This window comes from Nannospalax galili, unplaced genomic scaffold, assembly GCF_000622305.1.
Source record: "Nannospalax galili isolate Female #2095 unplaced genomic scaffold, S.galili_v1.0 scaffold406, whole genome shotgun sequence".
Classification (NCBI taxonomy): Eukaryota; Metazoa; Chordata; class Mammalia; order Rodentia; family Spalacidae; genus Nannospalax; species Nannospalax galili.
In genome coordinates, this window is record NW_008357033.1 from 1,495,320 (window position 1) to 1,520,075 (window position 24,756).

The 24,756-nt window shown below is 39.1% G+C and overlaps 1 protein-coding gene and 1 non-coding gene across 4 annotated transcripts in view; one reads left to right on the forward strand and one right to left on the reverse strand.

Moving 5' to 3' along the window:
- Grm7 (glutamate metabotropic receptor 7) overlaps nt 1-24,756 on the forward strand; it is a 998,867-nt gene that overhangs the window by 508,439 nt on the left and 465,672 nt on the right. The window lies entirely within an intron of this gene.
- On the reverse strand, nt 14,949-15,085 carry LOC115067917. Its single transcript, XR_003847273.1, has one exon. It is a non-coding gene; the product is annotated as a small nucleolar RNA SNORA2/SNORA34 family (small nucleolar RNA).

Consider the following 24,756-nt stretch of genomic DNA (forward strand, 5'->3'; position numbering starts at 1 on the left):
TTAGAACCAGACACACCCCTGTATAAATCTGTGAGGGATTTATAACCAAGAGAAAAGCAACTTATGTTCCTACCATTCCATTTATTTCACAAGATATTCCTCCATGTTTTACTTGTCTGTGACTGAAAATGTCTGTTAGATAGCACTGAACCTCTTACATGTAGTTCATTGCCTGGAAATTGTGTGAACTTGAACTCAAATTTTAAATGGTTACACGTCTTTATGGATGAATATTCACAGATTACACAAAGGCCTGGGATAAAATATGGCTGAAAAGAAAGCTAGAGTTTCATTGTGAAAGGTTCTGAAGACTCCAGTAAGAAGATGGTCCTGGATGCTGAACCTGAGTAGGGCATCTGAGTATGACTGTAGAAAGCTTACTCAGGTGACTCTGTGGGGTGGTCAGTAGGGAGTGGAATCTGACAGAGCAAAGCAACACATTCCGGAGCCTCTCCTGAGTCCTCTCCCTGAGCCCCAGAGGTCATGTAGACGTCATGTCCGTATTTCATGGTTACTAACACCAGGGACATGACATTTTAGAAAATTATGAATTATCTCAAGGAATTTATAAATACTTTAAAGAAAAGTGCTGTTTTCACATGTATTTTGGGATGCAGAGGTTTACAAAATCAGATATAAAGCAGCATGCTGAACCACTTGAAAAGTAAAACATAAAATAGTTATGAAGGCTGATGAGTAGCACAGTGGATAAAGCATTTTATGTGGAGTGTGAGGACCGGTGCATTGATGCCCAGAATCCACAGAAAAGTCAGGCAGGCCTGGCTGCCTCCTGTAATCCTAGTTCTTGGGAGATAGAGATGGGATCCTGTATTAGTCAGAGTTCTCTAAAGAAACAGAACCAATAGAATGAATATATACAGGTAGAGATTTATCAGGTTAGCCCACAGGATAGAGTCCAAGTAGTCCAACAATGGCTGCACCACACTGGAGAGGCTGAGAATCCAGTAGTTGCTCAGTCCATGAGGCTGTATGTCTCAGTAGTCCCAATCTGGTGCTGAAGGCCTGACACATTCCAAGAGATCTGCTAGTCTTCAGTCTACGTTGGAGTCTGAAGAAGTTTGTCACAACAGCAAGATGAACTCACCAGTGAGAGAGAAGGCACGGGGCAAAAAAGCAAGAGCTTCTCCACCGTGGCCTTTTATACCGGCTGCCATCAGAAGGTGACACCCACATTTAGGGTGGGTCTTCCACCTTCAAATGATCAAATCAAGAAGATCTCTCTCATTTCAGTTCATCCCAGATCCAATTAAATTGACACGCAGGACTAGCCATCACAGATCCCCAGGGCAAGATGGCTATACATGCATGAATGGCAGCTTTAGGCTCAGCAAAAGGCCTGCCACAATCTTAAGTATATAACAAGCCAGAAAGGCACTGGACATCAACTTTGGGCCTCCACACAGACATGTCTACATGTGTGTATGCACTAATGCACATGCCTGCACACTCACAGTATTAGTTATTTTTCTCTTGCTGTGATAAAATCATGGCCAAGGCAACTTACAGAAGGAGGAGTTTATTTGGCTTACAATTTCAAGGAGATAAGAGTCTGTCATGGAGGGGGAGATATGGCAGGCAGCAGCCAGATCAGAAAGCTTCAAGCAGCCACCAGAAGCAGAGAGAGATAAACACAAAATGAACCTGGCTGTGAACTCTCAGAGCCCACCCACAGTAACCTGCTTTTTCCAGCAAGGCCATACTTCCTGAAGGCTCCATTGCCTTCCCACAAACAACTGACCAAGGGTCTAAATACTTGGAACCTATGGGGGACACTTTTCATTCAAATCACCACAGTCATACATGCGTGTGCGCAGAGACCACATGCACATTCACTTACAAAAGATTGACTACAAACAATAAAATGGAGAAATATTATGAAAAATTACATTGCTCATGGTAGAGCAGCAACTGTTCGTGCAAAAGCTCTGCACTCCTCTCCAGAGAAGGTGAGTATTTTCCTGAAGAAAATGCCCTGTCTTCTATCTAGTCACAGCATCCATGTACATTGTCACAAAGAGAACAAAGCTGCTTTCACTCTCACAGCAGATGAAACATTAAGTTCGAGGCTATGCCTTTGTAGTACAAAACTAAGTCCATTTTCAAAAAAGGGGAAAATGGGCTCAGTTGTGCTGCTGCATCTGGCCAAAGGTAACGAAGGATCTAAACTCAAACAGCAAATGGAACATGTTTTATAAGGGAAAATAGGATTTTCCATTCTCCCCAGAGATCTTTTGTTTGTTTTGCCTGACCCCCCATACTTAGTAAATTCTCCATATCATATTGTATCAGGCTAGACTACCTTGCAAGTATTCATAATGTTCCACAGTATCTCTGACTGAGCTGTACACTAAGGTGTAAGCAAGGAAAACGATAATCACTCTCATATTTATATTTTATAATCATATTTTGAATGCTTGGCCCATGGCTGGATTTTTCACTGATGTGTGTGTGCACGCACACATGTGACTGTGTGTATATATGTATGTGTCATGTGCAAATATGTGTGGGTAGAATGTCTTCCACAATCACTCCTCCACTGTATTTCTCAAGATAGGTCCTTGCTAAACTTGGAGTTATTGGTTTCAGCTAGACTACTGGCCAGTGAGCCCTGGGGACCAGCCTGTCTCCATCCACCCCCAGTGCTGGGGCCACAGGTACATGCTGTCACCTCCTGCTTTCACTGAGATTCAACTCAGGTCTTCCCAGTTGCATTGAAATACTTTACCCACTGAGCCATCTCTCCTAAACTGACTGGCATGATTTACATAATATGTGCATAAACATCAGAAATTGTTTTTGGCTGAAGTGCTAGCAAGTACTCTGCCTCTGTGAAACCAGCCTTTTAATCCCCTTTTATCTTCTTTTTATTTTCTCTCTGTGTTTATTCTCCATTTACAGAGAAGGAGGTTTCACTGCCTCTTAGCTAAGGATGCTGTTTCTCTACTCCTTTGGGTTTAATGGTGACAGGAGCTGAGCTCTGGAAGGGTCACTGTGATCTGGCTGGCTGCCCTGTATTCCTGACAAATCTGGAGAATACTCCAGAACTTGGCAGTTCTTCTCTAGCTCCTGAGCCAAAACGGTTCTGTAAATATCAGCTACCCTGTGTTTTCTGATAACCCCAGGCATGCCTGACGTTGTCCTCACTTGTGTGCAGCTTCATTAACTAGGATGCTCAGCAGCCCTCTCCAGCCCCCAAGTCTTCTGAGGAAAGCATGCCCACATTGCCCTCAGAACGTTGCACTACAAAATGTCCTGCTGCTCCAAAGCAGGCTGGTCTGAGCATCCTCTTCTGATAACTAACAAGGGTACTGGACTACCAGCATTGATTTTAATCCTGCCATAGTCAATAGCATTGAGAAGTAATTACAAAAAGAATTTAACTCACAGTTGGTGATTATTTTTTCCAGTGAAATTTAAATCCGACATATATATATATGAAAGAACAGCCCAAAAGAAAACAGACAATCTTCTGGACTCAGTATAGAAAAATATGCCTTTGACAAAAAAAGATTTCATGATTTTTAGTGAAGATTAAATGAATTCTTGCTTTTCATAAAGCCATGAAATTCGAAGCTATGGGGATCTAAGCTAAGTAATCTTAATCCGCATTAGTTATTCTGATTTTATCCTTCCTTGATTGCCTGGACCCTTGCATACAAGCCATGGAGTTTTGCTCAATAAGAGAAGATACAAAAAAATAGTAAAAACAAAGAACAAATAATCTGCAACAGGAGAAGTATTGACATGAACCACAGTGCTGTTTTAATTTTTATGTAAATGAGTATTTCAACTGCATGTATGTAAGTGCATCATGTGCCTGCCAAATCCACAGAAGTTGAAAGAGTGTGTTGGATCCCCTAGAACTGGAGTTGTGGATGGTTGTCAGCTGCTATGTGCGTGCTACAAACTGAACTCTGGTCCTCTACAAGAGCATCCTGTGCTCTTAGCTGCTGAGCCACCTCTCCAGCCCCCACAATATTATGTTTAAGTAATTCATTTTGGTAATCGATCTATAACCTCATTTGATAGAACAGGAAAACACTACATGTTCATCGTCATGGCCACTTCCTTCATTACAGTTTTCAAGAAATGTTTACATTGCAAGCTCCAACAGTGCATAAGGCATGAATATAAATATTGATATGTAGCAGGTGACAAGCTAGATCTGATGATGGCAGACGATAGAGGAGAATACAAATGAGAAAATAGCATAACAGGAAAATCACTATAAGACACCATTCCTTAAAGACTAGTGCCTCTGGCCAGGGGTCTCTGGAGGAATTGAACTGATGAGATGAATATATATTACAAAAGAAATCTATCAGATGGGCTTACATAGTATGTGCTGGGTAGTCCAAGTGACTAGTCGCTAGAGAGACCAAGAGCCCTGTGGGTGCTTATTCCAGGATCCCAATCTGGTGCTGAAGCCCTAGAAGATTCCCAGAGAGCCTCTCTGGACCTCCATTTACATGGCAGGGCCTGAAAATCTGGGTTCTGGTGGCAGTAAAGTATGGAGGTAGCCGTGGGAGCCACAGAACAGAGTAGATGCACTTGCTGGCAGGGCACGAAGGTATACATACAGGTAAACAGCAGCAACTTTTCCCTTAGTGCCACCTATGTCAGGGCTGGAAGGGCAAGTTATAGACCACTCTGAGGGTGGGTCTTCTGCCCTCAGTTAATCCTTCCAGTAAATGCCCTTATAGGCCTGTCTAGATGTGTATCTCTTAGTTGATTCCAGATGTAGTCAAATTGACAACCAAGATTAGCCATCACAACCAGCATGTGACTAACTTGGAATCAACTGAAGAAGAAAGTGCAATGTGGGTCAACACAATGCTTTGGAGGGCGCGGATCTAGGCAGGCCATCAGCTCCAGCCTGCCCAGTCTTTGCTGGATTCCTAGGACAGTCTCAATTCAGTCCTCTCACACCTAAAACTCATGAGTGTTTCTGTTTCTCATTTATCTATTTCTTCTTTTTTTTAAATTGACCTATTTTATTGATGCATTGCAATTGCTCTACTTTTTACCATATTATGTAGAAAATACTGGAAACAAACATTAAATCCGTTTTACATAATGGATCTTTTTCCCATAGTTACTATTACATTTTAACTAGCCATTTCTTTTATTAGAATTATTATTTTACGTATGCTTTAAGTATACCTGCATTATAGACATAGCTTAGTAATTCTCAGAAACTACCTGTTTCTAGAAGCTTGTTGTGAAATGAAGCACATAACCACTAAAGGGAGAAGCAAACAAAGTTTACGTCACAAACAATAACTAGCACATCAAATACATTTAATAAAGTATTTCATGTTGCTATGGAAGATATGCTTCTTCAACATCTAGAGTAAATCATTAATCTTTTTGGTAAGAGTCCATTACCATTTTCAGAAAGAGTTAGTCTACACTGTCCCAACACAAAATGTACCATGGATCCTTCCAGAGCAAATATTGATTGAATGATGCTTATACTCAGTACCCACAACCAGAATCTAAACCATTCTTGGCCTGAGATTTTCCTGTGCAAATTATCTTTATTTCTGAACTCTTAACCTTTTTACCAGATGCCTAGAACATAGTAATGATTACTACACAAGGGGTGTGTGTGTGTAGTGTATGTGTGTGTGTGTGTGTGTGTGTGTGTGTGTGTGTGTGTGTAAATTTGAAATTTTTCCAGATGGAGACAATATTTATCCAATATAATGATTCTCTTTGCCTTTTTGTTGTTTGTTTTGAAGATTTTGAATATGAAAATACATTTACTACTCTAACTTGCAGACTCATTGGAGGGTTTGGGCCTCTTACCTTTTCATCCTTTAGGAGTACCTTCTTCATGCATTTTTGTTTTCCCTTTGAAATTTGGAAAAACAGCTTCTGCATGGACTATGGGATGACTCAATTAGTTAACTTACTGAGATGTTACAGGAGCACTCAAGGCTCAGGCTCAGTTCTGTGTCCTCTGGCCCCTCAAGCTGTCTGTCTTAGACATTCCCGTGGGAACTTCCTTTCCAGCCTGCATTTCCTCTATTAGTAAAGTAGACTGAGAGGATGAGAAGATCTGGGTGTACAACAGCATCTTATTTTTAACCTTGTGATGATTAAAATAGAAATTATTGGCTAAAACGTAAACAGAAAAATCTGTAACCTAGACAATTAAGGGCCTGTGAGAATAATTAATGGTAAACTGATGTACATGTGTATGTCTGTGTATGTGTATGTGTGTGTGTGTGTGTGTGTGTGTGTATGTCAGATAGCTGGTCAAATAGTCCCAGGGATATTATGCTTATTCATTGTCTGCTTAGCAGATATGTAAACTGTCATCAAGGTATCTAATCTATCATCTATCTATCTATCTATCATCTATATATCTATCATCTACCTATCAATCAATCATCTATCTAATCTATCACCTATCCAATCTATCATCTATCTATCTACCTATCTATCTACCTACCTACCTATCTATCTATCATCTATCTATCTATCTATCTATCGATCTTTCTATCTATCTATCACTCTCTCTCTCTCTATCTCTCTATCTACCTACCTATCAATCCTATCATCTGTCTATCTATCTATCTATCTATCATCTATCTATCTATCTATCATCATCTATCTATCATCTATCTATCATCTATCTCTCCATCTATCTATCATCTATCATCTGTCTATCAGCATCATCTGAATCTATCTCTCTCTCTATCTCTCTATCTACCTACCTATCAATCCTATCATCTATCTGTCTATCTATCTATCATCTATCTATCTATCTATCTATCTATCTATCTATCTATCTATCTAATCTATCATCTACCTACGTACCTGTACCTACCTCCTTATCTATCATCTATGAAATCTCTTAGTCTGTTCTCTCTCTTTCTCTCAGAGAAAGTGATTCTGTAGCCTAAACTGACCTGGAGCTCAGTTTCCTGACTCGACCTCTGAGTGTTGGGATTATAGGCATCTAACATCCCCCCCCCAAAAACAGGTCTATTGTCCTTTTGTGGGGGGGGTCAGGGTTGCTGACCTTGTACTTGCTATGTAAAGTAGGCTGGCCTCTGTTTCACAGAGATCCACCTGTCACTGCCTCCCAAGTGCTAGGATTGAGAGTATGCACCGCCACACCCAGCTGGTTCTGTCTTTTAAAGATCTGCTGTCTGATGCTCCTTGGATTATAAGTTGATTTTCAGTATGCCTTGCCTTGATTGAGGTTTTGGCTCCCAAGAATTTGCTGTATTTGATAAAAATCAATTTATTCCAATAATGTATTAGTAGTCTGCTTAATGGAATTTAAAATTCTGTGAAGTCAATGAAGTGAATGGGGGAAACACACATATAAAAGAGATGCTGATTTAAACACCATGAATTTGAATGCTTTGAAAACATCTGGTGAGTTTGTAGCTAATGGTTGTGGCCAACACAGTAATAAAATACTGGAGAGAAATGACAAAACTGGGGAAAATGCTTTTCTTACATAGTTTCATTTTCAGTTAACTGAAAATTTTCAATTAACACACAAAGTATTAGTATGACTATGGCATTTTTAACAAGGTGTGTTCCAGAACATCCTCTTCCCCATCATCTCTTCCATCCCATGGCTTTCTGTCTCTCCCTTGTGTCCTGCACCCCAAGTCTCCTTTACCCTTCTATGTCACATGTATCCTTTTGCCATCCACCCTTTCCTCTATGTCTCTTCTTTACCGTCTCTTGGTCTCCCCTCTAGTGTTTTAGGCCTTATGCCCTTTATACCCTTTCTATACAAACATTAAGTTATGATCTACATATGAGAGAAGCCTGAATTTTTTTCTCAGTCTGAGTTACCTCATTTATATAATGCTGTCCAGATCCATCCATTTTCCTGAAGTTTACAGAATTTAATTTTTATTTTTAGCTGAGTAAAATTCCATTGTGTGTATATACAATGCATTTCCATTATCCACTCATCTGTTGATCGACTTCCAGGCCGGTTCTGTTTCCTGCTCATGTGAATGAAGCAGCAGTGACCACGGATGTGCATGTATCTCTACGTCTATGCAGAATACAGAGTCTTTACGTTGTCATATCACTGTAGACACAGACCTGAGTTTGATCGTAGTTGTAGTCATCTTGTTAAAAAAATTTTAATTTTTATTTAAAACATTTTAAATATTTTATTATTCTTATTCTAAACATGTAAGTGCATTGCCTGCATGTAGGTAGGTGCACCTATGTCACGCAATACCCACAGAGATCAAAAGAGGGCATTGGATCCCCTGGAACTGGAGTTATGTACAGTTGTTAGCCACCACGTGGGTCTGGGAATCAAGGCTGGGTCCTCTGCAAGAGTAGTCAGTGCTCTTAACCACTGATATATCTCTCCAGGCTCCATTTCAATTGTTTTTTATTATTATGTGGGTGATGTTTTTGTTGTTTAATCCCTATGTACTACCATTTTTAAGAAGGGGATCCTCTTCTCTTTCTCCCTCCCTCTGTCTTACTAAGGAATTAAGTTGAGTGAGTTGAGTGTGAGCTGAGAAATGCTGGAGCCGGCCTCTGTAACGGAAGATAGGCTGAAAGCGTGAAAGAGATGAATGCTAGAAAACGTACAAATCATGTAAAAGACTGGATGGACGGCCCTGGATGCCCCGTTTATTAAACAATTTGGTCACAGTCACTCTGTGAGGCCTGCCTTTCTCTGGACCTTTTGTCTGTACATCACCAGTATCATTCCATTCCTTTTTCCCATGTCCATTCATACACAAACTCCTCTCTTCCCTTTTCTTATTCTATATCCCTCTACAAGGTTTTCGAGTCCTCAAAGCTCCACCCTGAGTCATCTCCCATGATCCTCTTTATCACCTCCACCATTTCCCTAATCTCATTCTCCCAAGTGTTTTCTGTGACTCATGTTTATAAATGTATACCACATATAAACATTGACACTACGTATGCATTAGGATACTAACTAAATTCTGACAGTTTACCTGTTTTTCTGACTGGCACCTTAATCTCACCACCCTGTAGACATTTAAATTATAAATTCAATGAGCATTTGGCAAAGGATATCTCCTAAAAGAACAATAACCAGATGAGCCCGACTGATTCAAAAAATCTTAGACATTAGAAGTCAGGAACGACTGAACTTCTCAGCCGGTATCTGTTGGAGTTGCATAGGGGAGCAGAACCTTAGTCTCTGGAGTTCCCTAGGCTGAGGGAACAAACTCTCAGTGTATGAAGGGAGCAAACAAACATTCCTCACCAGTTCACAGTCTATTGTGGTTCCATAACATTCTCTATTTTAGGATTCATGTTTTATTTTTGTGTGCCACACATGTGCTGGTACTGCTGGAGGCCAAAAGAGGGACTCAGATCCCCTGGAACTGGAGTTACAGGTGACTCTGGGCTGCCTGATATGAATGCTGAGAACTGAACGCTGGTCCTCTGCAGACATAACAAACACTCTTAACCACTGAGCCATCTCTCTAGCCTCAGACATGGTATTTTCCAGCAAACCATGGCAGAAGTTGCCTAATATTGTCCAAAGTCTGGTTGAAGTATGTTTAATAGATAAGGAGGGCAGTATGCCTAGAGTTAGTACCTATTGAGTTCTCACCCATTTTTCTCCAGTTTCCATATGGGAATATTACAGATGTGGAGGAAGAAGGAACACTGTGATCTTCTGGATCTTTGCAGTGTCTTCAAGGAATAGGCTATTTTAAGTGCTAAAATAGCATGACTTTGTAAACAAAATAATACTCCCATCCTCCAGAACATGAACTAGAGCTATATCTGAAGTCATGTCAGTAGATAAAGCTGTCGCAGAACCCTTACACACATGGTCAGGTAGATGCTTTCTCTCTTAATGTTATACAATTGAATTTATTTGCTTGTAGGCATTTGACCAGTTATATTTTGACATGTACAAGCTGTATTTTTATTAATTTCTCTCTGTGTGAGAGGGAAAGAGATACCTATTGAGACATAGTCTTCACAAGCTGTATAGTTAAATAGACAGTTTAAGTATTAAAAAAACAAACATCAGTGGCAGAACTGTATTGGTTGTGCTACTAACTAGCTAGTGTTCTACATAGGTATGGGAATAATTTTTTTCTAGGTATGGGGGCCTTTATTTCTCTTACACTTGTTTAATTCCATCATTCCGAAATCTTATATTATTCTTTAATTCCTGAAAATTATGTCATATTTTTAAAATGTTTTTAGCTATGTGTAGTGATTTACTCCTATGATTCTCACACACAGGAGACTGGCACAGGAGGATTATACAAGTTCAAGTCCAACCTGGGCTACACAGTGAACTTTAAGCAAACCTAGAGCATCATGTGAGATGCCATCTCAAAAAACCCAAAAAGCTGATAGTGATAAACTGGGGGAGAAAGGGAGCCCCGTGGAGGGCTATAGGGAGTATATTTTTTCTGCCCGTCTTCTAGTTTTCTATTAGAGAAAAATGTATGGATAGAGTGGCTAGCTAAAAATATTGACAGTCCTGTGCTCTGTGATGTTTTATTGACAAATAAAGAGAGGGAGACAGAGAGAGACACACACGCAGAGAGAAGAAACATTTGTCTCTAGTGTAGATGGACAGAAACTCAAGGGTTTCTGTCAAGAAAAAGTAAAGGAAAAAGACAAGAAAGAATCACAAAAAGAGGGAAATGCTAAGAACATAAGTAAAATACATTTAATGGAAAAAGATAGCGAGCACTCACCTCATTCTTATTCCAGTAAAGACTGGATATAAAACGGCAAAATTATAGAGGTTAAGAAGAAGAAAAGTAAGGCATTTAGTCGGGTGGAAGGAGAGGATACTGAAAATCTGAAGCTGACCCTCATCCTGGGGAGCTGAACGCAGGAGGACAGCTAATCTGAGGCGAGCCTGAGCTACACAGAGAAACACTGGAAAAAAGACACCTCTGCAACTGAAAGGAAGAAATGTACAGGTTGAATAAGGATGTGGTGAGATGCAAAATCCTCAACACATTGAAGTGCCCTGGCCTCGGAATCACTTGTTGCCAGTACAAATGTTGCACTGTTGTATAAAAACATCCAAAACCCAGTTCCCTCTCCTGCTGAAGATAACGCTTATTTACTGGCTTCTCCAAAGAACAAGGCAATAGTTTTATCTGTCTGCACCATTTATGAGGGTACTGATCGGGTCTGTTACCTGCTATAAGGCAGTGCAATAAAGGTTGGCTATAAGGACCAAGGTTCCCACCCCATATTTTGCAGCTGTGGGCCCAACCAAGAGCCCACATACTCTGCTATGGGCTAGCAAGAGGATTAAGGATGTAGCTCAGTCTGCACAGTGATTGCTTAGGATAGGAAACCAGGTGTGGGGCTCACTCCTGTAATCCCCGAACATAGGAGGTAGAGGCAGGAGGATCAAGAGTTTAAGATGTTCTTGGCTACATTGAGAATTCAAGGCCAGCCTGGGGCATCTGAGACTCTGTCTCAAAGAAAGAAAGAAAAAGAGACAATTATTCTGGGGTTGAGTGTGAATGATAAGATATAAGTACTAAAAAACATTAGATCCAAGGCCAAATAAGAAAGCAAAATAATAGTGAGAATTTAAAGGACCATTAAGTTAATCAAGCGAATGGCTGGAAGAAAAGTCATTTGTAAAAATTGGAAAGCCGAAAGGACTTTTTTAATGGTCTTTAACAAAAATTAGCTGCTTGTTAATCTCTCCTCATATGGAAAAGGAAGGAAAAAACTTCTACAAAATGAGTATTTTTCAGGCTCAATGTTTTCATGGCATTAGGAGTGTGCTATAGGTTAATTAGAATTTTAAAGTTAAAGTGTCCTTCCTGTGCCTATATGTAGAAACTTTTTTCTTAGTTAGTTGTAAAATGGGTGTTCTACAGTTTCCAAAAATTGACTGTATTGTACTATTTGTTATTTAATTTAGAAATTTATTTCATTAAACTCTTAACTATTCGTTTAATATTGCTCAAAGAGCCAACTGTTTTTTGGGGTTATTTTTGAATTTTTAAAAAAATTATTTTTGTTTTTCTGGGCATTGAACCCTGGACCTTGAGCTTGTTAGACAAGCATTCTCCTACTGAGTTCCAGCTCCAGCCTTGTCTCATTGAATTTTAGGAGGTTTTGGCAGAAGATATAAGGGTGCCTCCATCATGTGAGCATTTTAGTCTTTTATTCACTGTGCTTTCAGCAGATTTTGCTTGACTATAGCCTAGATGTACCAGCAAGTCCTAGGAGGAAAGAAGTAAGATATGGTATCTATGATAAAGAACTTCATGGTTGATGTGGGCAATAAGACCAAAAATATTAGGCCACCACAATGCTAAAATAAGTTTGGGAAGGTGGGGGGATGGTATGCATGTTGGTAGGTTCAGGTGTGAACTCAACAGAAGCAGGCATCATACAGTTGAACTTGAAAGAAAAAAGAGTAGTTTCTCAGTTGTTGACTTAGGAAGGAAAGGTTAAAGGGTTCATTCAAAGGAAACGGGGCAGAATTTAAGGGCTCAAAGTATCAGTTTGTCATACTGCAGAGCTTGAAGGAGACTGGTGATGGGAGGAGAGTTCAGCAAGAGTGCCACAAAACCCCAGTAATCAGGTCTTTGTTTGTTGACATTTTTGCTTGATTAGTTGTTTTGTTTCTTGAGATAGGTCTTGTGTAGCCTTGCCTGGCCTCCATCCCTGATCCTCCTCCCTTCACCTCTCAAATTCTGGGATTGCAGGCATGTGTCACCACACCTGGCTCCCATCTGAGCCTTCATGGTCTGTGACATCAACCTACAGTATAGACAGGATTTTCTTAGGTATCTAATGGGCTCTGACTGTCTCCTAGGAGGACCAGAATGTCTTTGGTACAGCAAAGAGGGTCCAGAATTGGCTGACAATGTGAGTAAATATAGTTCTATTCCACTTGCCTAAAGCTACTCTTAAATCTTAAACAAAAGCCAACAGGCTCCTTTATTAATCATGACTAGCAAACACTGACATTTTCCACACTTCTATTATCAGTGTTGGTTAGCTACATACTTTGATTAAAGGTCATATGTTTTGAAAAATCCTCTTATGTTTTATGTGTGTGTGTATGTATGTACTTATATATGTATGTATGTAAATGTATTTATTTATTTGTGTATGGCATGCAAGATCCATGACACATGTGTGGTAGTCACAGGATACCATGTGGGAGTTGGTTCTGCCTTTCCACTATGAGAGGCCTGGGGATAGAACTCAGATCCTCAGGTTTGGCAGCAAATGCTTATACCTGATGAGCCATTTGCTGGCCCAAGACCATTTGCTCTGTATCTGTTGGCTTTTGGTTATTATTAAGAGTTCTAAAAATTAAATTGTAATTTGTACAGACCAGGCTATGCAAATCTTAAGCATAGTCCTTAATTCATTTTAACATATGTACAGATTAAGGTAACTATCGCATAAATTCAGACAATATATTTCTAACCCATTCTGCATGGGTTCTTGACTGCGTCCTGGCACTAATCCTACCGTTTTCAAAGAACTCAGTATTGCTTCCTTTACTCAATTTATGTACTATTTTGTTCTGTTTTCATTCTTGAGATCATTTTGTACTATGTATCTAGGCTGGCACAAAATTCATTACATAGCATAGGTTGCCAATCTTCCTGCTTTAACCTCCCAAGTGCTAGGATTACAGGCGTGTACCATCATGACATAGAATTATTTACCTTTATCTCATCCTAGGTAAGTTTTACTTTTTGTCTATTCCTAAATGTCCTAGAATTCTGTTGTCCACAATCATGTGTATTTGTGAAAATAAGAGTGAGACTTCTTTTACTCAATATAATGTTTTGGACATGGATTCTCACTCTTGTATATAATAGTAATTTCTTTTACTGCTGTATAATACTCAATTGGGCAAACACTACCTCTTGGTACATCATAATTAGCTTGTAAATAGTCTGCAAATGTAATTCTGATAATTCCCACTTCAGGCTGAAAATTTGTATCAAAACATAAATATACCTGTTATTTTTTACTTTTGTAAAAACACATCTTCCTGAGTAATTCATATCCTCACACATCTTTCAGCTTATGCACCATTTTGACACAATACCCAGTTGATTTTCTCCATCTTCTTGGTTTCCTACATTCATGGAGCCCTTAATGAGCTTTTGATGTACTCACAAAGAAAAAGTCACAAAGGAAGTTTTAGGTACAGAAGGAAGGCAGTCAAGAAATTAGATAATACAGAAAGCAGAGCTACATAAGGCAGAAAAGCTGAGTTAGGATCTGAACTGTCACACAAATCTTAAGGGTTCATAGAGCTCTGTTAATGAGAGCACTAATGGCCTTTGTCTTTCAATGAGATTTCTGCTTATGAATCTACCTATAATTTTGGTAGCCTTCAGGTTTATATACATCCATAGCAACATTCTTTCACTAAGAAGTTCAACTATTTGATGAGTTTGACCTTTACAGAAACCATCCTGTGACCACTCCCCCCAAATTCTTAATCACACAATTTTCCAGCTTAGGAAACAGATAATCCCTTAATTATTTGTAATCTCTGCTGTTTTTGGATCCGTCCTTATATAACACATCATGGTGGAACAGATTCCCTCTCTTCCTCTTTCAGGTTTTATACTCTTGGGTTTGCAGCAGTTATGCTTTCTGGTCAAATATGAGTTCATTTGAAGAAATAATTCATTCTATCTTCATGGAATTTGCTTTTAAAATATTTTATTATATTTATTTTATATGTATGAATGTATTGCCTGTATGTATGTGAGTGCACCCGTGTCATGCAATTCTGCAGAGGTCAGAAGAGGGCTTCGGATACCCCTGGAACTGGAGTTAAGGACAGTTCATAGCAGCCATGTGGGTGCTGGGAATCTAACCTGGGTTCTCTGCAAGAGCAGTCAGTGCTCTTAATAAAAGATAAAAGTTCTGTTGATATTTTTTTCTTCCCAGCCACATGTTTCTTTCTAATAAATTGACCATTACATTTCCAAATTTCTGAAATGGCCAACAGACCATAGAAAGACATTTCTTTAGGCACCTGCTTGAAACCAACAGCTTCAACAAACTGTTAGCCTTGATTCAGGGCCAACTGTTGACTTTTTAAAGTAGGAAATTTCTTACATATAAGCCAAGTGAAGCAGGCCATGCTGGGACTTACTTTGGGTCCCATGGAGTTCCCCTAAATGCTCTGGTTCTGAACTGACTAATTCAGGCAGGTTTGGTGTCTTCTGCTATGGCTTAGGCTATATCCTGCCTCCACATGTCAGTGTTAATGTGAATAGTTTCTAGCAGATTGTTACATAACTCCAAGGACAGCTCCAGTATATTCAAAAAACAGGATACCCTTGAAATAGCTGTGTAAATATTTTTAACGAACTACATGGGATGTTGACTTTACTGGCAGAATGAATATAGAACTGTTTGGAGCTATTTCCATGAAACTGTGGACGGAGATAACAGCAGAGACCTTAGCAGTCAACTTCTGGTAGATACTTGTGACTGGTATTGTGTGATATATCTTGGAAGTAGAAACTATTTTGAGCCAGTTTATACATTAAAACAGTCAATCCCTGGATTAGATTACTTGCCAAAACTTATATAAAGTAATACTTGCTGAAACCAAGTTTTTATCACAGAACCCACCAGATTCCTGCCACTGTTTGCTTAACTGCAGCTCTATACTCTGTTTAGGGTAGGGGAGATTTGGAACACAAAATTTGTCACTAATTTGTTTCCTTTATTTAAAAAAAAATATTTTATTTATTATTTTTAGTTTATGCATCTGAGTATATTGCCTGCATGTGTGTAAGTGCACCTACGTCATGCATTGCCCACAGAGGTCAGAAGGTAGTGTCGGATTCCCTGGAACTAGAGTTACAGACGATTGTAAGCTGCTATGTGGGCACTGGGAATTGAACCCAGGTCCTTTGCAAGAGTAGTCTGTGCTCTTAACTGGTGAGCCATATAGCCCCTAGTTTGTTTATCTTTAAAAGAGCTTGGAGAAGTGGTTGGTTGTCAGCAATGAACCCTATTAGTACTTTCCATGTCTGAGACCAAGTTCTGTAGAAGCAGAACCTGAGAGCAAGGTTTCCATGCATCCATTTATTAAGGGAACAAAGAATAAATGGAGCAGAACCAGGGAAGATTCTCTGTGGGCAATGCCCTCTTTCCAACCAGCTTCTACCTGCACAGATGGAAATGGGTGGGGCAGAATCACTGCAGAGTCTCCCTACACAAACCAAGGTGGATGGCCTTCATGTCCCAGCACCAGTGACTTAGCTGCAGGCTGCCCAGAGGCAGATATCAGGCAGTCAGAGTAAAAGAGGGTAGATCTGAGTCATGAGCAGTGACGCTTGTCTGAGGAGGAGGAGGAGTGAGCACAGTGGCCATTTTGCTTTTATTATGAGGGTGATTCTTCATAAATTTCTGGCTACCAAACCCTCGAGAACATTGATGACTTATCAGGATCATACATCTTGTGTCTTTCTAGCCTCCTGCTGTTCATCACTATATAAAAGCATTTGTGGTGCTCGCCGTTAATAAGTGGAAATATTTTAACATGCCTAAGTAACATATCTGAATTTGGAACTCACATAAGGTGGAAGGAGAAAACCAACTACACAATGTTGTCCTCTGACCTACACACACACACACACACACACACACACACACACACACACACAGAATAATAATGATGATAAATAACAAGAATGATAATAATAATAATAGTAAATTAACAACAAAAATAACAGGGCATCAGTATAGTGACTCTGTATTATCTGTAGAATGCCTGCATTGTTTAAGTTGCTGTCAGAAAACAAATGATCATAACCCTGTTGCAATGCTGATGCATAGTTAATAGAGTGTAGTCTCTGTTGTGTTAAAGCAAACTACTTTTGATCCTTTTTCCTTTGGGGTATTAGAGGAGAAAACCCTCTAAATTTTCCTGATTGGATTATCCACACACTATACGTCACAGCATATTATTATCTGAATTGAAGAAGATGTCATACCAAGGTCAAATGTAATCTGAACTTCAGTTTGGTTGAGTTTGTAGCTGTCCAGTATCCTACACTGCAAATAAGCTGATTTTGTTTACCAAACTTCCAAAATAAATGTGGTTAGATATGTACCACTATTGCTGGAGTCTTTAGGGTACTGCTGTGCTGAACTGCCCCAGTGTCACACTAGAATTTTTTTCAAGTATTTGTTAGAAACTGAGAAACACTGCTGTAGGTGTCCATGGATGAACTTAGAGACAGATTTTGGTCAGGACTCCATGTATTTCCTCATCATATCTTATTTTCATGTGTTTGTCATGTGGTGAATTGGTTATAACATTACTTTTTATCCCTGAGTGTATGGACTTCAATATAGATCATGGATGAGTCTCTGAAAGACCTCACTACTGTCCTTCCTCTGGTGTATGGACTACAAAGTAAGAGGTTTATGATCCTCTGAGGAGGAAGTGAGGGATTCACTTCTCTTCATTTGTAGCTTTGCAAGCTCTGACCTCACTGGGGAGTTCAGTGAGTTCTGAATCTGGGGACTGGGCAAAGAATTGTGAGTTTCTATGGGGGCAGTTGACTTCAGTCCTATAAAAGTTATCTGCCACTATTAATTGCAACTTAAAAGAGAAACCTCACTGACCTTCCCAGTGAGTATGATTCCCTTTGCAGCTTTTCCCTTGTCACTAGGGTAAAAGCTGGACTCCGGGTGACCTAAGGGGCATGCAGTTTGTCTCTAGCTTTTCCTCTTATAGACTAGACACATTCTGCCAAGTTTTATTTCCAACCTTTATGCATTCTTATCACATCTTTCACTCCATGCTATGGAATTTTGATTTAAAACCACTGTTTCTTCTGAGTTAGAAAAGTCACCACAATAAGTTTCAGGATTGTTCCCTGGAATCCTTGTGGAGAGGTTGAAGGTGAGTTTACTACATTAATGAACTATCTTGTATACATCTATATATTCTTTTCTATTCTCCCTTGTCCCAGAGACTAGAGAATTCATTGTCAAATCCAACTCTTCTAATTCTTTGCGGTATCTATCAGCCAGGCCTTTTGACCTGTCCGGTATCTTAATCACTATTTGACTTAGCAGGCTGGCATTTCAGTGCCGGTGCAGGACACACTAAAGTTAAACCTGGTCATTTTTCTACTACTAGTGACAGGAGTTGGCACAGAGCCTGATGACTCTAAGCATTGTCTTAGAGCCCATCTGCCTCACTCTAAATCTCTTTAGAATCTTCAAGCAAGAGACCCTACTATCCTCTTAACAAAGGGAATAGGTCCCAGCTTTCAGAGATATGTGAGTGTTGGAGAGTTTCACAGCTCCATCTATCAAGGTATCTTCATGGTAAGTTGTAATTGTCATGGTGGAAGCAGGTGACTTCCACTAGGCCCTGTTTTACCTATGGAGAATTCTCCCGAGACCAAAAAAACAAACAAACAAACAAACAAACAAAAAACATTTCTTTTATTTTAAAAAGGAATTATATGGAACAATGTTTCATATACTTTAACATTTATTTCTTGGAGGCCCTGTGAGAATACATTGCTAGGTTTCCATCCAGACTTTTGACCTACTAGATCTGGGATGGGGTACATGATTTGCCCTTCAGTTTCCCAGGGAATGCTGACATAGTTTGTGCAGGGAGCATACTTGCAGAACTAGAGCTCTGAAGAAAGTGGTACCTTGGAGCCACTGCTGTCCAACTACCCTCAGCAACCCAGGAATGCATAAATAAGATTGTTAGGAATATCTGGGGCCACCACATTATCCAGTATAGTTAGCACTCCAAGAACCTATGTGGTATTGACATAAACATCCTGAGTGAATGTAATTTATTTTAGAATGATGCCTCTCTAAGGATTTCTATATAGTAAATCTTATAAACTTTTGTTGCATAAACAAAATTAATATGGATACTATTACTAGTAAATATTTTAGAAATTTATGAGCTGTCCCACTATATCAGTTTACAGTGTTGTATGTATTTGCGTGGGTGTATGGAGATGTGAGTTTAGTTTATTCATCTGTATTCTAAATGAAGAAATATTTGTCTAAGCCATACCCTGAGTAAGAAAAAGCAGCAGAGCCATACCTGAACGTGTACTCCATCATCATGTCTCATGATTTAATGGAATATTGATTGTTAAAAAAAAAAAGCCAACAACGTTCCTGGAAAAATAAACCACCTCCCAGAAGTAAGAGAACTTCCTAATTCTTGAAAGAGTGAAAAGAATTCTAAAATTAGTTATGTGCCAACCGTGGTAATTAAAGGCACCAAGGTGTGTTGATTAGCGGTAAGCTAAAGAGAAAAAAGCACGCGTGCGCGCGCACACGCACACACACACACACACACACACACACCTATTTTGAGAGGAAAAGGACAGTCGCCAAGGTGTGTTGATTAGCGGTAAGCTAAAGAGAAAAAAGCACGCGTGCGCACGCACACGCACACACACACACACACACACACACACACACACCTATTTTGAGAGGAAAAGGACAGTCTAATCATGTAGGTTTGTAGAGGGATAGGAGGAGGCTTGGAAGTTCACAGATAATTGTTGGATAGGACTCTCATTTCTGTCAGTGTTGGGCTAACTTCATCTTGAGAGTTTATGAGAGGTGTCAGCAATTGAGTTATTGTGATTTTCCCTTAAACTGCAGATGATACCACATCATAGTAAGCTACTGTACTATTTTCCCTATAATAGATCAAAGTTAAAGATATTTCCAGACGATATGTACGTTATTAATGCCATGATATTAGCTAGCGAGTTCATTAAAGGAGAAAGTACAAGACATTAGGGAGTAAATGAGGAGTGAGCTTGCCTGGCATGGACAAGGCCCTGATTTCCGTACCCAGTACCCCAAATAAATAATAAATAAATGACAGTTGAGGAGATGAATATGATGTCTAGGAGGTAGTGTGATAAATAGTTGGGAGAAACAAGATAAGGTGGGTAGGAAGCTGGGTATGGGGCTATGGAGGAAAACTACTGAGAGGCACATGGAGAGAAATAGGGAAAGAAAGAAGCATATAAAGAACAAGTGTGCATGTGAAGAGAAAGTCAGATGGACAAACTCAAGCCAAGCTCTGTGGCTGTGTTCATAGAGAGTACTATGTATACATTCTAAAAAAGAAGAAACTCTTTCTAGTTGAATATACATTATGAATCCAGTAGCCCAGAAACATAATCAATGAATACCACATATGATAGTGGAGGAGAAATTCTATTCCTCTTGACATGTTGATCTAGAACCCACTGGTTAACATGAGACTTCCTGTGGGTACTGAGTCCCTATGAAATTCCTCAGAGGAAGCTGCCTTATCCTTGCATGGAATTCTCCCGGGAGAAATGGAGCTTTATTTTGTTTCCTTGCAGTGCTGGGGATGGAACCCAGGTCTCCTGCATGCTAGGCAAGCACTCCCTCACAGAGCTGTATCCTTAAACCTTGGTGGCGCTCATTTCTGTGTTCGCTTCGCTGCATGGTACTCTTCAGAATTTACCTTCTCTCCTCCAACCTTGAGTTAGTCCCAGTCCAAACCAATGAGATGTTTTTCTACTGGAAGCTTTGGAGAAATAATTCTGTGATAAGTTGTGTGTGAGAGAGAGATGGGACTGGAAAGTAGTAAGTCACCAACTTTTCCTTTTTATATACTTAATAAAAAGAATCCACTTCATGTAGTTTTTCAGTTTCCTGGTAATTAAATGCATTTACGTCATACATATACAGTGTTTCAGACAATATTTAGTACATACTAAAACTCGGTTTTCATTTTTGTTGCCGCAGTCACCATCACCATTAAGGCATCCATTTATCTCTGCTTCTGTTTAGCTACTGACCCAGGCATACATTGTCCAGTCCTCCTAATAATCCTTTATTCCCTTCTGTGTTTGCACATCCATTGAAACACTCTCCACTTGGTTTCTCCATCCAACTGACTTTCTATCACATGCGTATTGTTACTCAAGTAACCAACTGTATTTCAAATATACTTTAAACATTTAGTATTGGAAAATCTTTGCATTTTCTTTTGCTTTCTACAAAGAAGAAATGTATGCTCTTTTCAAATGTGTCTTTTGACATATACTGAGCAAGTCACTTAGAACTGTCAGAATTTGACTTCTTTTTACCAGAGGCCCCACAGGGTCTCTCCCCTCCTCCCTCCCCTCCCCTCCCCTCTCCTCTTCTCTTCTCTTTCTCTCTCCCTCTCTTCCCTACTCTCTCCTCTCCTCTTTTCTCCCTCTCTCCCACATTATAGTACATCTTTATCTTGACTTTTGAGTATTTGCTTATGCAAAAAGTATTTTGAGTACCTTTGCCTAAAATGCTTCTCACAGTACATTTACCCACAACTCCTTGACAACTGGAGAAAATTTGAATCTTCAAGATAAAAGTCTTGTATGTATTAAATCATATACTTATATACTTGATCTACAATATTATCTAATGTCAAATTTCTCTTTCTACATTTACCTCCAGATATTATATTGTCACTCTTTTGAAAAGTCTTTCTTATTGGAAAGGTTGTTGGACCTCTTTATTTATCCCGTAAAACTTTACACTTTAATCTTCAGTGAACTTTACTTAAAAACAATGATTCCTTGTGGTCACGATGTCTGAAGTTACAATTTTCCACATTTAAGAGGGATGACATAATGCTCACATTTTTAACAAACCTTTCAGTGACCCATATGTAAAACTAATGCTTATATAAAATATGCCTAATTAGAAAAAGAATCCTTTGCTGAGCATCTGTTTTGACCTGGGCACTCTTTGAAAAAGCATGTAATAGAATTATAAGTCATATTAACAGATCTATGAAAATCTGATTGATATTTGCTACCTTTTCTATCCCATACGAGAGCCACCTACTCAACTTCATTAATGGTGTCTTATCTGGAGTCCCCAAATATTAAAGTCCTGCTGTGAATGCCCAGCTTAATGAGAATGCCATTGTAGGAGAAGTTTTTCTAACTCATTGTTACAGTTTTATGTCCTGTATCATTGATAAAGAAGTTTTCATACTGTGCAAACTCTGATAATGTGTAGGTTTATTTTAGGTGGATGTGATGTCTCTGAGATGCTTTATGGGACCCGTTTGTCTCTTTACAGGTGCTCTTCTTACTACATATAAATTAAAGTTCTATGAGTATGAGATTTGATAAAGAACATAAAATACAGGCAGATCTCAAGCCCCCTCATATTTATCACCTGCCCTTTGTTAGTGATGTTAGTTCTGTGACATTGATATTAATCATAACCTGCTTACTGCCATGAAAGACATCATCAAAGTATTTGAACCAAGGCTACAAAGTCACTGGAGGGACATTCTGATGACAAATTCTCTTCTCAACTTTGTTACTGTGCTAGTACTTCCAGCAGGAGAGAGACAGTTTCCCAAGGTGCCCATTTGGAGTAAGACAGCTGACTGCAAAGTGCTCCATCTGTCATTCAACAAGCAGCACCCCTTCAACCACGCTTCAGCAGAGGTGGCTTTCCCATGCCACCCATTCGCATTGGAACTTGGAGAAACTACTTAACCTCTGATGAGACAACTGAGTAGCCAGTCACTGAGAAATTATGGCCTGATACATTCTTTCTGAGTGTCGTGTGTGTGTGTGTGTGTGTGTGTGTGTTTGCGTATACACACACCCACTACAATGGATAATGTTCTTGAATTTTGATGACGTGAAAGAATCAGCAATTTCAGAATAAAGCAGGCAGGGAGACCAGACCATAATATATGAAAAGGTAATAGGTATATTATCAGTGAGGGAATTTTATGTGTATGTTAATAAAAATTTAAAAATTATAAAGCATGACCTTGTGCAAGTCTTGTGCACGTAAACTCAACTGTGAGCCCACAACTGTAATAGTGCTGTCAACCACAAGCCAGTGCCTCACAGAACTCCTCCCTACCCTCCAAAAAAGTGGATGTCAAGTTGGGAGCAATAATAGTTGGGGGGATATGGAAGAACTCGGAGGACAAAAATGGGGGCTAGAGATGATATTTCATTGTATACTTGCATGAAATTCTCAAGAATAAAAAAAAATTGGGCTAGAAGCATTATCAGAAGGCTTATACTTACCTGTACCTCCAGCTCCGTGAGATCCGACACTGTCTCTGGCTCTGAGAGCCCACACATATGTACACACACAAACACATGAAAATTTACATAGAAAAAAATAAAAAGCCATGAAGAAAAAAAATTAAGAATATACAAGGCATATTTTAATTAAATAAAATATAAACATATTTCAAATATCCTGTTATTTTATGGATATTCAGAAATATTTTATGATTATTTGTACATTTGCTTTGTTTTAACATACATTTATATATCTATGAATATATTTATGCATACATAGCCAAACATATAATTGTATATTCTCCTTCAAAATACACTTATTTAAATAGCGGTGATTTTTTCAAGAAATATGTCACTATCTAGTTGTATCAAGATAAATAACTTTTGGAAAAAAAATTGAAAGTGATATGTGAATTGTTACTGTTGGATTAAGCTTCAACAATCTACTCATCTACTGAGGGACACTTAGGTTTCTTCCATCTCTTAGCTATTGTGAAAAGAGCAGCAACAAACATGGGTGTACAAGTGTCTCTACAATAGAATGATTTCTTTGGGTATATGCCAAGGAGTGGTATAACTGGGTCAAATGGTAGGTTCATTTGTAGTTTTTTAAGAGTTCTCCACACTCCTTTCCATAGGGGTTGAACTGGTTTCCAGCCCCACCAGCAGTGGATGAGTGTTTTCCTTTCCCCACATCCTCTCCAACATTTGGTATCATTTGTTTTCTTGATCTTAGCCAGTCTGACTGGGGTAAGGTGAAATCTTAAAGTGGTTTTAATTTGCATTTCCCTAATTATTAGTGAAGTTGAACATCTTTTAAGATGCTTCATAGCCATCTTTACTTATTTTTTTTAGAACTCTCTGTTCAGCTCCTTATCCCGTCTTTTAATTGTGTTACTTCCTGATTTGATTCTCTGTTTTTTGAGTTCGTTACATATTCTGGATGTTAAACCTCTGTCAGATGTTGCTGGTAAAGATTTTCTCCCATTCTGTGGGTTTTCTTTTCACTTCCCTGGTTTCCTCCTTTGATGTACAGAAGCTTTTTAGTTTAATGAGGTCCCATTTGTTGATTCTTGACCTTGTTTCCTGAGCAATTGATGCCCAGTTTAGAAAACCCTTTCTGATACCTCTATCTTATAGGTTTTGCCAATGTTTTCTTCTAACAGTTTCAGCATTTCAGGCTTTACATTGAGGTCTTTGGTCCATTTGGAATTGACTTTTGTGCAAGGTGAAAGATAGGGGTTTAGTTTCATTCTTCTACAGGTGGAGATCCAGTTTTGCCAGCACCATTTACTGAACATGCTGTCTTTCCTCCAGTGAATGTTCTTGGCTCCTTTGTCAAGTATCAGGTGACTGAAATTGCATGTACTCATATTTGGGTCTTCAATTTTGTTCCATTGATCTATGTGTCTATCTCTGTGCCAATACTATGTTGTTTTATGACTATAGCTCTGTAATACAGCTTAAAATCTGTATGGTAATCCTCCCCCCCAAACCCTGGCATTACTCTTAGTGCTCAGGGTTGCTTTCATTATCCAAGGTCTTTTGTGCTTCCATGGTTGTAGACATATTTTAAAGATGTATTCAATAGTTATTTTCCTGGTGTAGCACAGGTTTCACAACTTTGTAGGACTAAACAAATTAGGTG